At 42.7% G+C, this 22,214-nt stretch overlaps 1 protein-coding gene and 1 long non-coding RNA gene across 13 annotated transcripts in view; one reads left to right on the top strand and one right to left on the bottom strand.

The window, feature by feature from the left end:
- Positions 1-16,868, top strand: part of LOC309628308 — a 38,969-nt gene extending 22,101 nt beyond the window's left edge. For 3 of the 12 annotated variants that reach the window (XR_014244389.1, XR_014244393.1, XR_014244394.1), the window contains 3 exons: positions 8,450-8,590; positions 10,838-10,983; positions 12,669-14,835. This is a non-coding gene — a long non-coding RNA (uncharacterized lncRNA). Of the gene's footprint in view, positions 1-8,449; positions 8,591-10,837; positions 10,984-12,073; positions 12,174-12,668; positions 14,836-15,393; positions 15,503-16,548 lie in introns of those variants that run through there. The other 9 variants (XR_014244384.1, XR_014244390.1, XR_014244387.1 and 6 more) reach the window with 7 other exon arrangements.
- LOC309628525 (uncharacterized protein) overlaps positions 1-22,214 on the bottom strand; it is a 65,622-nt gene that overhangs the window by 38,314 nt on the left and 5,094 nt on the right. The gene's annotated exons all lie outside the window — the stretch shown is intronic.

Genomic DNA, 22,214 nt, shown 5'->3' with positions numbered 1-22,214 from the left:
AGAAATGTCTATTCAAGTCCTTTGCCCATTTTTAAAAATAAATTTATTTAATTTATTTATTTATTTTTGGCTACGTTGGGTCTTTGTTGCTGAGCGTGGGCTTTCTCTGGTTGAGGTGAGTGGGGGCTACTCTGTTGTGGTGCACGGGCTTCTCATTGCAGTTGCTTCTCTCATTGCAGAGCACGATCTCTAGGTGCGTGGGCTTCAGGAGTTGTGGCGTGTGGAATTAGTCGCTCCACGGCATGTGGGATCTTCCCAGACCAGGGCTCAAACCCGTGTCCCCTGCATTGGCAGGTGGATTCTTAACCACTGCACCACCAGGGAAGTCCCCCATTGGGATTTTAATAGGGATTGCATTGAATCTGTGGATCACTTTGGGTAGTATGGATATTTTAATGATAGTAAATCCTCCAGTTCATGAACATGGGATGTCTTTCCATATTATCAGTGTCATCTTTAATTTTCCTCATCCATTTTTTATACTTTTCAATGTAGAGATCTTTCACCCCTTTGGCTAAATTTATTCCTAAGTATTTTATTCTTTGTAATGAGATTAAGAATGGGGTTGTTTTCTTAATTTCCTTTTTTGGGTAGGTCATTCCTTTTGTATAATGACTTCTATATGCTGATTTTATATCCTGCACCTTTACTAAACTCACTTATGAGTTCTAACAGTTTTTTGGTTTTCATTTATTTAATTGTTTGTTTGTTTGTTTATTTATTTATTTTTGGGTGTTTTGGGTCTTCGTTTCTGTACGAGGGCTTTCTCTAGTTGCGGCAAGCGGGGGCCACTCTTCATCGCGCTGCGCGGGCCTCTCACTATCGCGGCCTCTTGTTGCGGAGCACAGGCTCCAGACGCGCAGGCTCAGTAGCTGTGGCTCATGGGCCCATTTGCTCCGTGGCATGTGGGATCTTCCCAGACCAGGGCTCGAACCCATGTCCCCTGCATTGGCAGGCAGATTCTCAACCACTGCACCACCAGGGAAGCCCCTCTAACAGTTTTTATTGCTGTTGTTGTTGAATCTTTAGGATTTTCTACATGTATGATCATGTCATCTGCAAACAGAGGTAATTTTACTTTTTCCTTTCTGATTTGGATGCATTTTATTTCTTTTTCTTGCCTAATTCCTCCGTCTTCCAGTGCTATGTTGAATAGAAGTGGTAAGTGTGGACATTCTTGCGTTCTTCCTGAGATTAGAGGGACAGCTTTTAGTTCTTCACTGTTGAGTAAGATGTTTGCTGTGGCCTTTTCTTTTTCATATGCCTTTATTGTGTCGAGGTACATTCCTTCTACACCTAATTTGTTTAGAGTTTTTATCATGAAAGGATGTTGAATTTTGTCAAATCCTTTTCTGCCTCTATTGAGATGATCATATGATTTTTCCTTCATTCTGTTATTGTGGTGTATCACATTGGTTGATTTGTGTATGTTGAACCATCCTTGCATCCCAGGAATAAATCTGACTTGAGCATGGGGTATGATAATTTAAATTTATTGTTAAAATTGGTTTGCTAATACTTTGTTGAGGATTTTTGCATCTATGTCTATCAAAGATGTTGGCTGTAATTTTCTTTTCTTGTAGTGTCTGTGTCTGGCTTTGGTATCGGGGTAATGCTAGCCTTGTAAAATTAGTTTGGAAGTGTTCCCTCCTATCCAGTTTTTTGGATGAGTTTGAAAAGGATTGGTAGTAATTCTTCAAATATTTGGCAAAATTCACCAGGGAAGCCATGTGGTCCTGGATTTTCTATTTTGTTTTTTTTTTAAATTATTGATTCAATCTCCTTATTTGTTATTGGACTGTTCAGACTTTCTGTGTTATCTTGATTCAGTGTTGGTAGGTTGTATGTTTGTAGGAATGTATCCATTTCTTCTAGATTATCACATTTGTTGGCATAATTGATAATGGACCCTTATGATTCCTTTATTTCTGAGGCATCATTTATATTGTCTCCTCTTTCATTTATGATTTTATTGAGTTGTCTTGTGTATTTTTTTCTTAATTCGTGTAGTCAAGAGTCTGTCAAATTTATCTTTCCAAAAAACACCACTTAGTTTTGTTTCTATTTTCTATTGTTTTTGTAGTCTCTATTTGATTTATTTCTGCTCTAATCTTTACTATTTCCCTCCTTCTGCCAAATTTGAGATTACTTTTTTCTTCTTTTTCTAGTTCCTTGAGGCATAAAGTGAGATTGTTTACTTGAGGTTTGACTTCTCCTTTAATGTATGCATTTATCACTACAAACTTCTCCTGTAGTACTGCTTTTGCTGCATCCCATAAATCTTGGTGTGTTGTGTTTCATTTTAGTTTGTGTCAAGATTCTTTGAAAATTCCCTTTTGATTTTCTCTTTGAGCCAATGGTTGCTCAAGACTGTATTATTCAACATGATAAATATAATTAACATTGCTGTGTGTTATGTATGAAGGTTAAGAGAGTAAATCCTAAGAGTTCTCATCACAAGGAAAACATTTTTCTCTTTTTCTTTTATTTTGTGGCCATATGAGATGATGTTCACTAAACTTACTGTGGTAATCATTTCTTGATGTACATAAGTCATATCTTTATGCTGTACACCTAAAACTTATGCAGGGCTCTATGGCAGTTATATCTCAATAAAAGTGGAACGGGGAAAAGAGTATATTCTTTAATTTTCACGTATTGGTAAATTTTCTTGTTTTCTTTTCTTTATTAAAATTTTGTTTTTAATTTAATTCTTTGCTCTGTTGGGTCTTCGTCGCTGCATGCAGGCTTTCTCTAGTTGCAGTGAGCAGGGGCTACTCTTTGTTGTGGTACATGGGCTTCTGATTGCAGTGGCTTTTCTTGTTGCAGAGAACAGGCTTTAAGGCACGCAGGCTTCAGTAGTTGCAGCACTCGGGGTCAGTAGTTGTGGCACATGGGCCCTAGAGCGCAGGCTCAGTAGTTGTGGTGCATGGGCTTAGTTGCTCTGCATCATGTGAGATCTTTGCATACCAGGGATTCAACCCATGTCGCCTGCATTGGCAGGCAGATTCTTAAGCACTGTGCCACCAGGGACGTCCAGATATTCCTGTTTTGTTACTATTATGGGATTTCTAGTTTCATACCATTGTGATCAGAAAAGATACTTGAAATTATTTCAGACTTTTTAAATTTGTTAAGACTTGATTGTGGCCTAACATATTATCTATTCTGGAGAATGGTGTGTGTGTACTTGAAATGAACGTGTATGTGCTGCTGTTGGATGAAATGTTTTGTATGTGTCTGTAAGGACCATATGGTCCATAGTGTTGTTCAAGTCATGTTTGTTGATTGATTTTCTGTCTGGGTGTTCTATCCATTATTGTAACTGGGTTATTGAAGTCCCTTACTATTCGTGTACTGCAATCAATTTCTCCATTTAATTTCGATATTTCCTTTAGAGCTGTATGTGCTCTGATGCTGGATGCATATATAATTGTTATACCCTCCTGTTGACTTGACTCTTTTATTATCATATAGAAACCTTCTTTGTCTATACAGACAATTTTTGACTTAATGTCTATTTTGTCTGTTATGCATATAGGAACTCTCACTTTGTTTTGGTTGCCATTTGCATGGAGTATCTTTTTCCATCCCTTCACTTTGAGCCTGTATGTGTCTTTTAATCTAAAATGAGTCTCTTGTAGACAGCATAAGATTGGATATTGTTTTTTTATCCATTCAGCCACTCTATGCCTTTTGATTGGGAAGATTAATCCATTTATATTAAACTAATTATCGATCAGTAAGGACTTATTATTGCTGTTTTGTTCATTGTCTTATGTCTGTTTTGCACTCTTTCTCTGTAGCTTTATTTCATTGTTGTTTGATTATTTTTTTGTTGTGATTTACGTTGATCCTTTTCTCTTTATCTTTTGTTTATTTATAGTAGGCCTTTTCTTTGTGGTTAGCTGAAGGCTACATAGAAACATCTATTCTAAACATCTATTCTTTTACTCCCACCCAAACTTTGTGTCCTTATAGTCAGTTTCCTTCTTTTTATATTGTTAACAAATTTAAACTTTTATCTCAGGATTAAAGTACTTTATAAAGCACCATTACAGTGTTATTATGCTATATTTGTGTGTGTGTGTATGAGTTTACCATTGAAATTTATGCTTTTGTTTGCTTTTGCATTTCTGTTAACATGTTTTCATTTCAAAGTGATCTCCCTTAAGCATTTCTTATAAGGCAGTTCTAGTAGTGATGAACTCACTGTGATTTTGTTGACTTTATCTCTCCTTTATTTTTAAAGCATAATTTTGCTAGGTATGGTCATTTTTGCTCACAGGTTTGTTTTTTTTTTTTCAGTACTTTGAATATATCATCCAACTCTCTCCTGGCCTGTAAGGTTTCTGCTGAGAAATTCACAAATTGTTTTCTGGGAGTTCCCTCATATGTGCCAAGTCACTTTTCTCTTGTTCCTTTCAATATTCTCTCTTTGTACTTCACATTTAACAAGTTGATTATAACGTGATTGCATGTAGTCTTCTTTGTGTTGATCCTATATTGAGCCCTTTGAACTTACTTCTACTGCTACACTATTTATTTTCTAGATATCTTATATCCTTTTTGTTCTTCAGTTCCTTCATTATTGCATTCTTTTGTGGTTGATGTTTTTCCCAGTTTACCATTTTGATTCTCTTCTTATTTCTTTTCTGTATATTTGTGAGGTAGTTTTCTTAGTGCTTATCCTAGGGGTTAAAGTAAACATCTTAATTTTATGAAAAAACAAATTTGAAGTAATAACATTTTCATCTAATAATAACAAAAATTCTGCTTATTTACATCCCGCATCCTCGTTTACACTGCACTTGTCACAAATGACATCCTTATGTATTGTGTGCCCCTTAATAGCCTTATAATAACTATTTTATATATTTGTCCTTTAAATCACATTTTGAAAAGAGGTGTTACAAACCCTAACTGCAAATGTGTTGGCCTTTTAAACTTAGTGTAGTTACCTTTACCATTGTTCTTTAATTCTTCATATGGATTCAAGTTACGTTTCATTTCAGCCTGAAGGATTCCTTTAACAGTTCTTATTGAGCAGATCTACTAGTAATGAACTTCGTCAGTGTTTCTTTATATGAATGTCTTAATTTTCCTCTATTTAAAAAAATTCTGGTAAAATATACATAACATAAAATTTATCATCTTAACAATTTAAGAGTGCAGGCCAGAGGCATGAAATATATTTAAACTGCTGTGCTATCATTACCATCAACCATCCACAGAACTTTTCATCTTGCAAAACTATAATAGTCTGTACTCATGAAACCACAACTCTCCATTTCCCTTGCCCCCTCACCCCTGGAAACCACCATTGTACTTTCTGTCTCTGTGAATTTGATTACTCTATGTACTTCATATAAGTGGGATCATACAGTATTTGTCCTCTTGTGACTGGCTTATTTTACTTAGCGTAATGCCTGAAGGTTGATCCATGTTGTAGCATGTGTCAGAATTCCCTTCCTTTTTAAGACTGAATATTGATTTATTGTTTGTATAGGCCACATTTTGTATATCCCTTCATCCCTCAATGGACCCTTGAGTTTTTTCACCTTTTGCCTATAGTGAATAATTCTGCTATGAACATGGGTGAACACATAACTCTTTGAGTTCATAATTTCAATTCTTTTTGAGTATTTAATAGGAACTCGAATTATGGGATCATATGGTAATTCTATTTTTAATGTTTTGAGGAACCACCATACTGTTTTCCTTTCTGTGTGCACCATTTTCCATACCCACCAACAGTGTACAAGTGTATACATACTGGATATTAACCTTATCAGCTATAGGATTTGCAAATATTTTCTCCCATTCAGCAGGTTCGTTTTATTGTTTGATGAAAGAAGTATTTTTAAATTTTGAATACCTAGTTTATCTATTTCTTTTATTACCTCCACTTTTGGTGTCATATTCAAGAACTCTTGGCCAAATTTCATGTCATGGTTTTCTTCCCAGAATTTTCTTCTAAGAGTTTTATAGTTTTAGGTCTCGCATTTAGGTCTTTGATTCACTGAGTTAATTTCTGTATGTGGTGTAAGGTAAGGGTCTACCGTCATTCTTTTGAATGTGGATATTGTTTTTCCAGTACCATTTGTTGAAATCGCTATCCTTTCCCCATTGGGTGGTCTTGGCACTCCTGTTGAAAATCATTTGGTGATGTATATACGGGTTTACTTCTGGGTTTCTATTTTGTTCCACTGACCTATTCTCCGTCCTGTATGTGTGTTTATGCCAGTACTATTTTGATTACTGTGGTTGTGTAGTAGGTTTCAAAATCAAGAAATTTGAAACTTCAAATTTTGTTCTTTTTCCACATTATTTTGACTATTCAGGCCTTTTAAATTCCATATGAACTTTAGGATGAATTTTACTACTTCTGAAAAAACCTCACTGTGATGTTTAAAGAGATTGCTTTTAATCCATACATCCCCTTAAGTCGTGTTGACATATTAACAACATTAAGTCCTCCAATCTGTGAACACAAGATGCCTTTACATTTATTGGTGTCTTCATTAATTTCCTTCAGCAACGTTTTCTAGTTTTCAATGTACATGTCTTTTGTCCCGCTGGTTAAGTTAGTCCTCGTCTTTTACTATATTTCATGATATTTTAAATGGTATTTTTTTTTAACTTTCCTTTTCAAACTGTTCATTCTTAGTGTATAGAGAAACAACTGAGTTTTGAGTGTTGATTTTGTATCTGGCAAATTTTCTAAATTCATTTATTAATTCTAACAGATTTTTTTTGGTGCTTGTGTGTTGTCTCTCAACAAATAGAATTTTATTTCTTCCTTTCCGATTTAGATGCCTTTTATTTTTGATCTTGCCTTATTTATTTGGCTAGGAATTCCAGTACTTTGCTGAATAGAAGTGGTGACAACAGGCATCCTTCCTTTGTTCCTGATCTTAGGGAGAAAGATTTCACCACTGAATATAATAGCTGTTGGTTTTCTATCTGTGACCTTTGTTATGTTGAAGTCATCAACTTGTATTCCTGGTTTGTTGTGTTTTTTTTTTTTAATCATAATATGGCATTGAATTTTGTCAAATGTTTTTTCTGCATCAATTAAGATGATCACATGGAGTTTAGTCCCTTCAATCTGTTTATGTGCTATACTACATTGATTGATTTTCATATGTTGAACCAACCTTGCCTTGCAAGAATAAATCCCATTTGTTCATGATGTATAATCTTTACAATGGGCTGTTCTGTCTCTTCTTATTTTAAAGGGTTTTTGCATCAGTATTCATAAGGGATATTGGTCTGTAGTGTACTTTTCTTGTAGTGTCTTTAGGTTTGTAATTGATGTAATGTTAACCTCATAGAATGAGTGAAGATACATTCTCTCCTCTTAAATTGTTTGGAAGAACTTGAGAAGGATTGGTGTTAATTCTTCTTTAAGTTGTTGGTAGAATTCACCATGAAGATACCTGGTGCTGGGCGTTCAGTTGTTGGGAGATTTTTGATAACTGATTCCATATCTTAACTTCTAGATCTGTTCAGATTTTGTATTTCTTGGTAGGATGTGTGTTTCTAGGAATGTGTTCATTTCATCTAAGTTATCAAATTTGTTTGGCTACAACTGTCAATAGTACTCTATTGTAAGCCTTTTTATCTCTACAAAATTGGTAGTAATGTCCCTTTCTTCATTTCTGATTTTACATATTTTGTTCTTATCTCTCTTTTTAATAGTCAATCTAACTAGTTTTGTCAATTTTGTTGATCGTTTTCCTCTTTTTACAGCTATTTTGAGGCATAACTGACAAAACTGTAATATATCTAAAACGTATAATGTGATTATTTGATATACATATATATTGTAAAAGGATTCTCACAATCAAGTTAATTCACATACCCATCACCTGTCATATATTCACTTTTTGTGTGTGAGGACACAAATTCTACTCTCTCAGAAATTTTCAGTTACAGAATACAGCATCATCAGTTAGTCCCCCTGTTATACATTAGCTCCTCAGACCTTATTCCTTCATTTTATCCCTCATGTTCTAACTGAAAATTTGTATCCATTTACCAGCATGTTCCCATTTCCCCCCATGCCCAACTGCAGGCAACAATTTCTGCTCTGTGTTTCTATGATTCCAACTTTTTTTTTAGATTCCACACATAAGTGATACCGTGCAGCATTTGTCTTTTCTCCATCACGCTTATTTCACTTAGCATAATGTTCTCCAGGCTCATTCATGTTCTTGCAAGTGTAAGGATTTACTTTAAGGCTGAATAATATCCCATTGTGTATGTTATGTATGTATATTTGTGTGTATGTGTGTGTGTGTGTGTGTGTGTGTATCAGATTTTGTTTATCCATTCATCTGTGAGAGACAGGCAGGTTCTTTCCATACCATTACTGTGAATAACATTTCAAAGTTTGTTTTTGTTTTTGTTTTTTTCCCATACCACGTGGCTTCTGGGATCTTAGTTCCCCAACCTCGGATTGAACCCAGGCCCTCCTCTCAGCAGTGAGAGCACGAAGTCTTAACCACTGGACAGCCGGGGAACTCCTAAAAAAATATTGTTTCTTTTTGCTATATGACCAGAAGTGGAGTTGCTGGATCACATGGTATTCTAATTTTATTTTCTTGAGGAATCTCCATACTGTTTTCAGTACTGGTTGTACCAATTTACATTCCCAAAAACAGTACACACAGATTCCCGTTTTTCCACATCCTCACCAGCATTTATCTCTTGTCTTTTTCATAATACACATACTAACAGGTGTGAGGTGATATCTCATTGTGGTTTTGATTTGCATTTCCCTGATGATTGGTGATGTGAATCACCTTTTCATATACCTGTTCCCCAAATGTTTGTCATCTTTGGAAAAATGTCTTTTTAGGTCCTTTGCCAACTTTTAAATTGTGTTATATGGTGTTTTTGCTACTGAGTTGTATGAGCTCCTTGTATACGTTGGATATTAACTTCTTTTTAGACACGTGATTTGCAAATATTTTCTCACACTCCATAGGGATGGGGAGGATCTAAGTTGCTTGTCTGAGGTCACACCGCCGGAAGGGAAGGCTCTAAGAATCCCAAGTTTCTCTTCCTCGCCCTTCTTGCTTCCTGCCCCTGGAATGTGGGTTCCCCCCAGACGGAGCAAAGTACCTGTCAAGCAGCATCAAATATCCAGTGCAATCAAGACAAGTGCTATGATATGAAAGCAAGTCCTCGGGGCCAAGGCCCATGGTCCTGCTAACTCCCTGGGAAAGAGGCCTCGAACATCACTCGTGATATCAGAGAGAGCCAAGGACACACACAGGGAACGTTGCCCTGGGCAGTGGCCACTTCATGCTTCATGGTGTGTGACCAGTGTGAGAACGCAAGGCCGTAGGAGGGCCCCATGCTTGGCTAAATACTCTGCCACCACCATCTTGAAATTCTTGATAATTATTGAACAAGGGCCCTGTATTTTCATTTTACACCCAGCCCTGTAAATTATGTAGCTGGTCCTGCTTCTGGGAAAGTTTCTTGGTCACCTTCTCCCTACCTTCCCTGTCCCCAGTCTCAGGACTTTGTGCAGGGCCAGGGCTGCACACAGTCACTATAAGAGATGCTTTTCCGACCACCGTTTGGAACCAGAACAAAACCAACAAAAGCCCCAGATCCATGCAATTAGCCAATGTCTCCTCACCAAGACAAAGCCCCTCTGCCCGGAAAGATGCTGCTACTGGCTTGAGACTCCTTTTCCCCCTGAACAGCCTACCCTCCAAGGTCTTGCTGCCATTTTGATGTGACACAAGTCAAATGACGAGGAGCTTTTTTCCCCTCTGCATTTTCCTGCCTAGATTTGCACCTGTTTCTGTGGCTAATGTTACTGTTGGGTTTCTGTTTTCCCATCTCTGTCCTCTCATCCCTGCTCACACACTGCACACACAATCATAAATTATATTCCAGACAGGCCACGAATCTCTCCTCACACACATCCCTAATAAAATGTTTATCTGATGGTTTCAAGACCCTAAGCTGCCTCCAGCCAATTTTTGCTAACATACGTCACCCCTGGGACTAGCCAGAGGTGGGCAGTCAAACGTTAGCATCAACACATCCTTTAGAAGGTCCCTAAGAGGGCTACATGCTCCAGGGCTGTTCCTGGAAAGTAGGTCACAGCCTGTGGGATGGCCAGACATTGCCCCCAGCCCCAGGAAGGGGAGGATGAGGTCAGAGAACTTGCAATGTCGTGACCCTTCAATATGCCTCTCACAAGGACAAGCTCTCCTCGAAGGAAGGTTATACATAACTGAGCGTTTCTGTCCAGGTGGTACTTATAATAACCAAAGGAATTAATGCAGATTAGTTTTCTTTGGTGTCTGGGTGTGGTAGGCATAATGATGTCCCAAAGATGTCTGCATTCTAGTCCCCGGTACCTGTGAATATGTTACATTACATGGCAAAGGGGAAGTAAGGTTACAGATGGAATTAAGGTTGCTAATCAGCTGACTTCAAAGATGAGATTACCCCGAATTGTCCAAGTGGGACCAATGTAACCACAAGGGTCCTTAAAAGTGGAAGAGAGTCAGAAGAGGAGGTCAGAGTGATGCTATGTGAGAAGGACTTGACCCTCTAGGTCGAAGATAGAGCCTGGCTTTGAAGACAGAACAAGGGGCCATGAGCCAAGAAATGCAGGCAGCCTCCAGAAGCTGGAAAAGGCAAGGGAACAGATTCTCCCCTAGAGCCTCCAGAAAGGAATGTCGCCCTGCTGACACCTTGATTTTAACCCAGTGAGAACTGTGTCGGACTTCTAACCTATGGAACTGTAAGTTTATAAGTTTGTTTTGCTGTAAGTCACTAACTTTGTGATAATTTGTTACAGCAGCAAGAGGAAAATCATGCACTACCTCCTTAGATTCTTATCACCGGGGTGTGTTTCACAAGCAGAGCTAAGCTGAGGCAGGGAAAGGCCCTTGGAGGAACCATCACTGCTTCCCTCGTGATGAGAAGACCTGGCAAAATTATGAAGTAAGCAAAGTGATGAAAAACACCCTTTGTTTTTTGTCCTTGGGTTGTGCCACAATCCAACGGGATCCCTCATTTGGGGGACTCCAGGTAGACCCACCCCATAAAGGCCTATTGAATCCAGGAGCTCCCAAGTTTTCCCTTCAGCCTATCAAGGTTTAATTATCCTAGCTATTAACTAAAGCATGAAAGTGATCATATTGACTATAGAAACACGACAGGATAATGGAAGAGAGTATATAAATGAACACTCATTTACTGTTTATCCTTTTGGGAAATGCTGACATGCTTAATGAGCCTCACTCCAACCCAGCAGCACTTAACCTTTTTAAAGTCACAGGCTCTGCTAAGAATCCAATGGAAGAAAAACGCCAACACACACAAAACCTATTTTGGGGGCTCATGAAACCACTGAGGCATCCAGCCTCAGCCCAGAACCCCTGCTCCAATTGCTAGGACAGCTAAGGAAGGTAATTTGAAGGCTGTTTAAGGCCTGTGTCCGTAAAATCACTTCTCCCTGTTGGCTACTTCCTGCCTGTACACAAAGCTGATCGTGGGGCCAACTTACAAAACGTCAGAATTATTAACAAGTACCTCTTTCCCACTGGTTGAAGAGACCTTAGGGGTAACAGACCAGAACCCAGTGATGGGAACAAAATGTTCAAAGAATGGAGACAAGAAGCAGTGAGAGATGATCTGGGCGGGGTGTGGTGGCGGACAGATTTTGACATGGCAACAGCATATCTTGTGGGCAGAGAGGCACAAAATCCCCATTCCCTGTTAAATAGGATCTGACTACCACCAGAGTGAGGTGGATGAGCCCGGGCCAAGGGGGAGACTGACACCCACATCCCCATCACGGCCACCTGGGTACATCCCTGGGCAATGCTATCTGATCCATTCCCACTCCAGAGCCACCCACGAGCCCGGTGCCCAAACCACTGCTGTGTAAGTCGGTGCCTCTCAAGGCAGTGTCACCTGAGGGTGCCCAGCAGAGCTCAGGCATCAGAAGGACATTCCCGCAAGCCCTGACTGCCCCTTACCAGCTCTGGATCTTGGGCAAATGAGTCCGCCCTGCATTCTGCCTCCTCAGATGCAAAATGCAGACGATACCAGGACAAGTCCACAGTCCCTCATCAAAACCCAAGGGTCAGATGTGCTTCAAGGTTCAGAATTGTTCAGATTTGATAAAGGTAATAGAGTGCCTATGCATTATGGTAATACCCATGGTGGGTCTGTCATCAAACACATCAATACGAACATTCAGACTAAAAAGGATAGACAGTTTAGGTCAGATTTTGCCACCAAATGCATTCATTGGGTTAAGCTTCCCCTCTACTTAGTTATGAAATAATTTTGTTTGCAAAGTTTTGCTGTTGTTCAGAACAGCCGTGAAGACATTAAGGCCCTGTAGGATTATTGTTGTGTGGATAAAACAGTTACAACACCCACCTCCTCTAGCCATCCCTGCACCTCAGGCCCACTTCAGTCCTCGTATTCATCACACTGAGTTACAATTCTCCTAGGTCTGTCTCCTCTTCTAGATCGTGAGCATTTTGTGGTCAGGAATGATAGCTTGCTCACCTGTGTATTCCCAGCATCTGGCCCATGCTGGGCACATGTCCATAAATGTGTGCAAAACACAAGTTAATTAGTCATCTAAATCTCTCCACCTGCCTGTCTCCAAGCAGGTGGAAAAGCGCACCCCAGAAGTGCTCCCTCACTTGCTCCTGAACCCGGGTACACATCAGAACATCAATCTGCCTATTCAGCATCATCACGACGGTGCGGGAACCTCCTTGGCACTTTCAAATACTTTTTTCATAAACCCAATTCATGTCCACTAGGAATGGCCCTGACCAGGGAGAGACTTGGGAGATGAGAACTTTTGCTAATCAGCAAAGCTGTATCTGAGTCCAGACTCTTGCCTCCAGCCTTTAGACTGAAGAAGCACCTGGCAGCCCCTGGGGGCCAAGGAGGCCCACCTGTCTGTTTGCTTCTCCGGGAGCTGCTCCCACACGTCGTGCAGTCGGGGCACAGCGCCAATGCGAGCTCTGCTTTCAGGACTTTGCATCTCTCTTTCTCTGTGAAGCCTCCAAGCCGGCCCGGGTTTGGAAGCCTCTCTGCTGCCTCTTCACACTTATCTCTGAATGAGAGAAACCCAGCCCGGCTCCCCTGAGCAAGGCTGAATGAGCCCCGAGATCTAAACTGGCACGAGCTACAGCTTGAGAACCACTCGTGCTAAAATGGAAAAGGACTTGGAGAGCGCAGCGCCTTTTCAAGAGAACGGAGAGGAAGATTCAACAGCGGGAGGAACTGAAACAGCCACTTGGATTACTGTCCTAGGTGAGGGTGGTCACCTGTGTCACGTGGTCACCTTTGTCACGTGGCCACATTGACAGGATGCAGGTTAGAATTAAGCCCACTGCCGCCCATCGGTTGCACAGTGAACATCTAGAGCGTCTCCCCAGTGGTTGTCATCTCTTGGTGGGTCAGAATCATTTACAAGGGTCCTTGTATCTCAGGTAGCAGAGGAGCCTGGGTCCAGGCTGCCCCTAAAGTGTGCCTTGTCCCAGGCAGAGCTGCACTGTGTCCCCGCCTGCCTGGTCTAAGAAGTATCTGCTCCTCAGCAAATGAAGACGACTGGAAAGCCCCGACCCTCAGAGATGAAAGGGGCCCGAGAGAAGGGCTCCACCGACCTCCATGTTTTGAATGGACACGTTTCCTGAACGCGGTCACGTCTATACAGCGGATTTCCTGCACCAACTCGCTGTCTGGTCCTGGGATCGATAATAATGATGCCACCGCTACTCGTACTGGGGCTGCCTTCCTGGAGGGGAAGATCGGGCAGGGGAGGCGCTGAGGCTGCGCAGTTGGCTGCCGCACCTGAGTCCCCTCCGCAGTCCTAAGAAAGGTTTCAGGGCCCTCTTCCAAGCAGGTGGAGGTTTCTGCCTAGGGCTATTTGTTTGAGGCTTTCTCCTGGGTTTTTTTCACCTCTTCTGAACAGACTTCCACCCCAGGGATGATCCAATCACCTACCCCCACCCCGCCCCGGGAAAACAAGCTCACTCCACGCCACAAACGGGTCTGATCACAGGTTCTCCTTCCGCTTTAACTCTCCTCTCTCCAGTGAAACTCCCACCCCCTCGGGATCAGCCCTGTGTAAGAAGCTGTGTGCTGAGAGAGGAGCCCCTGCAGCTATTCCCATTCCCCAAATGCTGCCTCTTATCAACCCTAAGGAGTCTCAGGCTAGTGGAATTGGAGGCAATGTAACAGCCTTGCACCTGTTCTGAGACGGGGCACATGTGTGGGGACGTGACATTAAACTGCTAGGGACACAGCATCACTCCCAGGTCACACGCCTCCGGGTCAGAGCACCCCCAACCCACAGGGTATAAGAGCTACCCGTGGCACCTGTTAAAATGCAGAGTCCGGGTCGCTCCCAGAGATTCTCATCCTGTAGGGCCTGGGTACAGCTCCCGTCTGGGTAGAGCCCCCTGATCTGCACGTTGCACGAGCAACTCAGATGACCCCCAATACACAGTCCGCAGACCAGCCTGAGAACTACTGCCTCGCTCATTACCTATGTCTGCTTCTCAGTTTCTACCCCTTCCCGCTTCTGAAAACTGACCCTCACAAATGTTTTCCCGCAAAGAGCTGGGGGCAGTTGGTAGGGGAAAGGTGGCCCCCGAGGTTTTCCATGTGGATGATGTAGCCAGTTACCCCGACTAATACTGGATACTTAAGTATTTACAGATGCAATTGTCTTGAATTTGCTTCAACCTAATCCGAAAGGGGGAAAAAAAAAAAAAGCTATAAAGGACATTGCTAGGATACCTGATGACATTTGGCTATCCACTGTGGATTAGATAATATCAAGGTTGGGACTTCCCTGGTGGTCCAGTGGTCAAGACTCTGTGCTTCCAAAGCAGCGGGGGCCAGTTCCATTCCTGGTGGGTGAATTACGATCCCATATGCTGCTGGGTGTGGACAAAAAAAAAAAGATAATATCAAGGTTAAATTCCTGGTGTTGAACATTGTACTGTGGTTGTATTCTTATTGTTAGGAAATACATACTGAAGTATTTAGAGAGAAAAGGACACAATATCTCCGACTTATTCTCAAATGGCTCAGAAAAAATAGTAGTCACACATATGTATACATATACACATAGAGAATATGATAAAGCCAATGGGATAAGATGGAAATTGTTCAGTCTGCGTAGAGTAAATGGGAGTTCCCTGTACTGTTCTTACAACTGTTCTATGTATCTGAAATTATATATCAAAGTAAAAAGTTACCAAAAAAAAAAAATCCCCAGGTGAGGGGTGGGTGTGGGGATAGAGACTCCATTCTCTTTACTTTTATGTATGTTTGAAATTTTCTATCATTAAAACGATTCCCTGTACCAAGCCTCAGGTATGGTTTGAGTGGCACCGACCCTGGGCTGCTGGGAGCCTAGACACCGTCCACAACATCACGGGCAATGACCTGTGAGCTACGAGTACTGCCTGAATTAGCGGTAAGGTCCTCCACGTTCTGTCCTCCCAACTCCCAACACTTAGCGATACACCTTCACAATCGGACTTTTCCAATGTTATTTTTTTCTGATGATTAATATCAAATCTTTCGGGGGGAATCTTACATAAAGGCAATTATAAACTAGAAAATAAAAATCACCTTTTAGACACACATTGCCTCTATCACAAAAGAAGTTTTTATTAGGACAGGTGATTTACTTTCAACCCCAGAACTTAGATTGGGCCCTAATACCTTTCCTTACATGATTTAGGATATAAATTTAAGCCAGAATGACTGACTGATTTTTTCAAAGTTCTCATTCAGTTAAAATAGAAAAGGATAGAAGCTGAAGATTATATGAATCATATGATAACAAGAAAATGCATATGCAGAGATGATATTAAAAATATCTGAGTACACCATAGGGAACTATATTCAATATCTTATAATAACCTATAATGGAAAAGAATCAAAAAAGGAATATATATATATATATATATATATATATATCTCCAAATTACTTTGCTGTATATGTGAAAGTAACACAATATTGTAAATCAACTATACTTCAATTTAAAAAAAAATGACAACCCACAAGGGCACCAACCAATCAAAACCAATCAGAACAGATTTATTTTTAGATTTAAGCCCTGCAGCTGAGCCAGGTATTGACCCTTCAGCTCTTGGATTGTTGGGAATTCCAGGAGCACCAGGGAAGGCACAGTTATCCAATGATTTTAACCACTGGGCGAACACTGACTACCAGCTCTGTGCATGAAGGAATATTAGCTCTAATAACTATGGTTTATTCCAACCCTCCTGGGAGCTCTGCCAAGTTTAGGTTCATACCCAGTCTATGCTCAGAGGGTAGCTCCAGATGGAGTCAAGACCCTGGAGTAATTCAAGCAGAGCTCAAAAATGTGAATGACTCACCCACTTGTCAGGAGCTAGGGAGCCAAACACAGTGGATTTGGGGGTGGGAGATGGGAGGGGGAGATATGTGGGCATTATTCACACTTGCTAATAAATACCTTCTTTTGCTTATAGAGACTCTAGGGCAAAACAAATGCTTTCAGGGACACTCCAGTGACTCATAGGCTGAGAATAGAGACGATCTTCATTGTAACCATCTGCAAAAGCTTCTTATGAATGTATTTATTAGAGGAGGGAACCGACAAACTACTCCAGGAAAGTTACATTTTAGAAATTCATTTCTAATTTCATGCATAGAACTTTTAAAGAAGTAAGAGTATTTTCCACTTCTACTCATGCCAAGAGAACATTAAGTTGGATACACTACTTGGGGAAAATCACAGCTGTTCCTCTGAGTTATAAAAGGTACGAGGGTAGAGACCAGGTCTGTTTTTTTACACAGTGCCTGACTCAAGACCATAGGAAATTAATTGCCTGCTTGATAAATGGTTGTTGACGATGAGGTAGAGGATGCTTTGGGAGATGGCCTTGCTCATTCAGGTCACAGGTTGCATTTACAGTCATTGTCTCTTTAGGGAACCGAGCTAAAACCCATACAGCCAAACTGCGAGGGCATGATGGTATTCATACAACAGACAGTGGTACAGGAAGAAAACAAATTTAAACCTGAGTTCTAAACTCTATTCTTGTACCTCTTCATTTCCAAGTCCACTGGTATTTGATTTTTTTTTTTTTTTTTTTTTTCCCATTTTAAGGGCAGGGCTTCCCTGGTAGCGCAATGGTTGGGAAGCCGCCTGCCAATGCAGGGGACACGGGTTCGAGCCCTGGTGCAGGAGGATCCCACATGCCGCAGAGCAACCAAGCCCGTGCGCCACAACTACTGAGGCTTGCGCGCCTAGAGCCCGTGCTCCGCAACAAGAGAAGCCACCGAAGTGAGAAGCCCACGCACCGCAATGAAGAGTAGCCCTGGCTCGCCGCAACTAGAGAAAGCCCGCGTGCAGCAGCGAAAACCCAACGCAGCCAAAAATGAATAAATAAATTTATTTTTTTTTTTAAAAAGAGTACCTGCTGGGTGAGATTAAGTGGGCTTTTTTTTTTAAGTGGACTTTTAAATGCCCTTTTAAGTAAAATTTGAGGCAAGAGAACAGAAATCTGACCGTGACGTCATCACTGACGTTCTGCGTCACCTGAACGATGAAGACAATGACCAGCCAAGAAAACCATTCATCAGTCTGAGGAAAGTGTGTCACCATGGTAAAGAACACATTCTAAGTCACTCACTGTCCCTCTTTTTCTTTTTAAATCCATTCTCCCACAAGGCATTTAACACTTCCCTGTGCCCAGAGCAACCTTCCCCAGCCCCGTCTCATCCCATAAAAACCCAGAGGAGCGATAGAGAATTCTGCAAGCTCCCCACTGAGGTCAGCGTGACTCCCAGGTGCACACGGGTGCAGAGGGGCATGCAGATTCCTGGGGCACTGAGAAAGGCTTCTCTCTCCCCAGTCCTTCCCCCAAAATCACATGGAAAGTTCTCTTACAGGGGCAAAAACATCTTTAAAGTTAAGAAACAACATGAAAACTTTCCTTAGAAAGAAAGGCCACACAAAGATTAAACTCATTCACTCGTCTCCTCCTGCATCCATTCCCCCAGCACAGTGTGTGTTGAGCAGAGGCCATTGCCAGGCTCTGGGGAGGCAGATGTGCCATGGGAGAGCGCAGAGCCTCATGGAAAAGGCAGACATTTACAACTCGCTGAAATGACAGCAGGACTGGAGACAAGCGGAGCGGGTAGGGAGTAGAGGGGAAGAGCGTGCTAAAATATGAAATCAGAGCCTTTCCAGGGAATGGAGGTGACACCAAAGAGGGAAGGTCATGAGAGGGAGTAAAGGCAGGCCCTGGAGCAGAGGTGTTGGCTGTCCCAGCAGCCATGCCCTCTTCTCCCTTCCCCCAGAGCCTGGGTTTTGTTTGGCTCTTAACCCCCGCCTCATGTGGCATGTGGCTCAGTGGCTAAGCCTGATGAGCCTGAATCCCTTGCCAGTGATGGTTTAACAAGGGACTTGGGACACAATCCTGCAAGTGAGACTTGAGGAGACATCAGCTGTGAGATGACCAGGAGAGAGTTTCTCTCTGATGAGACTTCAGGAAGGGGCAGCCTCTCTCTTCTTCTGTAGGACACTGTTGTAACTCCTGGAACTCTGGCAGCCATCTTGTAACCACAAGGAAAACTAAATTCCACAAGGCCACCATGGCAGAAATGAAACCTGCACTTTGACGTTATTACTGAGTCATCCCACAAGTGCCTTACCTTAGGATTACCTACCAGTGAAATTAGAAATTTTTCTTATCTCTTAAGCCATCCTAAGTTGAGTTTTGTGCTACTTGCAGCCAAAAGCATCCTTTGTGGAAGGTGGCCCTTTCCTGAGGCCCCCTCGCCTTTACCAGTTCATCTGTTAAATAGACAAGCTGAATTCCCAAGGGCCATGCACAGAGACTTCCTGTTATTTTTCTCCAGCTCTACTCATGAAAATAAAATTAATTTTCTAGCCCATGAATTAAACATCACTGCTGCCAGCTGAAAGATTTTAGCAACAGCGTTTTGTTGGCAAGAGAAGCAGGATCCCGACATGTTCTAAAATAAGCTACAAGGAGGCAGGAGGGGAGGAGGGGAGGCAAAGGCAAGGAGGCCATTAAACGGAAAAAGAAAGAGTTGCCAAATCCCACCCGTGTGCAGCTTCTCTGACCCGTCGGCCTGTGGCCTGACTTGAGGGAGTGCTTGTCTAAGTTCAGTGCAGATGGGTAACCTGGAGACCTTATCAGTGCAGGTAGTGATTCAATAGGTCCAGGGTGGGGTCTGAGAGTCTTTCTTTTTAACAAGCTCCCAGGTGATGTTGCTGGACCACAGCCTGCAGGGACCCACAGAGCCCTCCGTAATAAGCTGCAGAAATGGGAAGCAGGACATTAAGGAGGGTAGTGAGAACCAGCTGTTTAAGCTCAGGTTCAAGGGAGGAAGTGAGGTGAGAAGAACTCCCCTACACACCTGTACCTTTGAGAAACAGAGGAAAGAGGAACACAGGAGGAGGAGAGAGCCCTGGGTCTGGTATGCCTGTGCTATTATACTCTTGGGGCATTTTAGTAATTTAGTCCTGGGACAATACCCCTGAAGCTGTGAGATCAAAGGCCCAGCTGAGACATTATTTCTAGCTCTCCCTCAGCTCTGGCCAGCCTGAGGGAGGTGCCCGGCCCCACTGCACACCTGCTCCAAGGCGTCTGCCTCAGGGTCTTTCCTGAAAATCTTCAGACTCACTCATCCCGCTGCCATGTGTCTGGTCTAGAAGTTATACACCAAGAGCCGCTGGTGTGTGTGATGGGTGAGAGGAGGTGAGAGGCAGGTAGAGGCTGAAGGGCAGCCCCTCCGAAAGCCTGATCTCCTCCCAGTCTTCCTGGTCCTGTTGGATCTTCCTGCCTTGGATCTGGGCCCTGATCACCGTCAGCCTCGCTGAACCACAGGTCCTTGACTGGCTCTCCCCTCTCCCCTCGGGCGCTCTGTAGCCTGTGGCTACAGTGCCATCTCGCCCAAACCCCTTGGCCAGCCAGCCTCGGGCCTCCTGGAGGCTCAGTCCAGCCACCTCCTCCCCCGGGAAGCCTCCCCAACTCCCCCAGGCTGGCACCTGCAGCTCATGCTGCCTTGGTGGTTCTCACCTGTGCACCCGTCTGTCTCTCCAACTGGCCTTAAGTGCCGTGAAGTCAGGGATGGTGTCGGTGCCTGGCAAGTAATGGGTGAGTAATAAGCATAACTGAATATGGTAAGGGAATTAAATAATGGTTCTCAGCCCCGCTGTGCATCAGAAACACCTTAATGCCTTTTTCAAAAAAGCCAGGACCTCACTCCTAGAGATTCCAGTGCAGTAGGTCCGGGTGGGGGCGCGCCCAGGCTTCTGAATATTTTAAAAGATCCCCAAGTGATTCTGATATCTTTTGACAATAGTTGAAAAGGAAAAGAATGAATGAATTAGTGGACAAGTGAATATGTGACTGCACGTGCAACTGTGAGGCTTTCTCTCGTGGCCGTTCACACTCAGAGTGAACAAACGGCAGACACTGATGAGGGAGGATAGTGGGTCCCTGCTGGGGTGGCCACCAACCCATTGCCAGGGAAAACAAAGTCAGAAAACCAACTGCTCTACCCCTGACCAGGGCTTTCTGACAACCAGGGGGCAGCCGGAACAAGTCCCAGCCACCAAAGGGGAGCTAAAGGAAGGGAAGGCGCGAAGGGAAGCACCGAGGGCCAAGTGCCTCACTCTCCTTCCTTTCACTCCAGCTGCGACATGCTGCTGGTTGTACCGCTCTTCCCACTGTGCAGCTGGGGACGCTGACGCTACGGGGGGTGAGCGACCTGCCCCAGGCTATAGCTGGGGGGCTGGGCCTTGAACCCAGATCCTCTGACTCTAACGTCCATACTCTTAACCCCAGGGTGGCACTTCCACAGAATCAGGACATGTCACAGCAGAGGGATGGCGAGACTGCACACCAGAGACTACAGAATGTCAAAATAAATGCTCAACAAGAATAATGCCAACCAAAGACGATGTTGCCTTTTATAAAAATTCAGAGAAACCACCATGACTGTGTCAACCTTTTGTAAATCTCTCAGTGACTTTTCCAAGCAATTATTATGATTTTATACAATACACAAATCAGGACAAGATGAGAATTAAATGTTACACGAGGTCAGGATAATCTATTTGGATTTAAAGGCTATGCCTTATATTTGAGCCACAAGAACTCCAAGTCCCAGACAAACAGACACGGAAGCCCTGCGGGCTCCCTGACGCCTGGCCCACGGTGAGGTTGGTAGTAACAGAGAGCACTGCATGTCGATCCTCTGGCACCAGTTTGACATTTGACCTGATTCTTAAAACAACTTTCAGCTCAGTATTACCATCCCTATTTCAGAGACCAGGAAACCGAGGCTCACACACTGGAAAGGGACCTGCCAGAAGTTGAACTAAGTGGCAATGCTGGGACTCCCGCTCTGGTTTCCACTCTGCAGAGCGACTTCACATTTCAGGATGACAGTGCAGTTGGCAGTGACCTTGACCAGTGTTAGAAAAAAACCGAGTTAATAATGTTAACCTCAACCTATATTTATACTTGTTGGGACTATTAAGCCAGCAAAAGCACACCATTCTCTCGGGTTTCGCTGCACTCCACCCAGCCTTGGGTAGGGCTCTTAGTGCTTGTTTGGTTATTAAGAATGCAAGAATTGCAACAATGGGCTGGGAATTACAAGATTTAAAAGGAAGATTCATTTATGTTTTTCAGTTTTTTAGTAGTTTGAGCATTAAAGATTTAAAAAACAAAAAAAGATGATTCAAGGAGACAGAAACGGGGAAAAAAGTCAAAACTGAGACCCTAAGACATTTAGGAGAAATGATTTGGCCCTGTTTTGACAGCAATTGTAACTGGCTCTGCTCAAAAAGCCCCAAAGAAAACACCAAAGACCAGGTGAGTTATCAGCTGAACAAAAAGATTCTTCTTTACAAAATAATGGCCTTCTGGAGGAAAACAGGAGGAAGAGAGGATGAAAGAGAAGGGAATGGGGGAGGGAGGAGGGACAGGGGGATCTGTGTTCATTTCTCTTTGGAGACTTTGAGAAAGAACCCTTGTTTCCCAAGCCAAAGCAATCTTTTCTATGCAAGAGAGGCAACGAAGCCATGTTGTGTGCCAGCTTTGTAGAATTGATTGTGCTGCAAGAGGGCCTTTTTTCCTTCTACTAAAGA

The sequence above is a fragment of the Balaenoptera borealis genome (assembly GCF_965194805.1).
Source record: "Balaenoptera borealis genome assembly, chromosome: 4".
Classification (NCBI taxonomy): Eukaryota; Metazoa; Chordata; class Mammalia; order Artiodactyla; family Balaenopteridae; genus Balaenoptera; species Balaenoptera borealis.
This window is presented reverse-complemented; position numbering and strand designations above follow the sequence as displayed.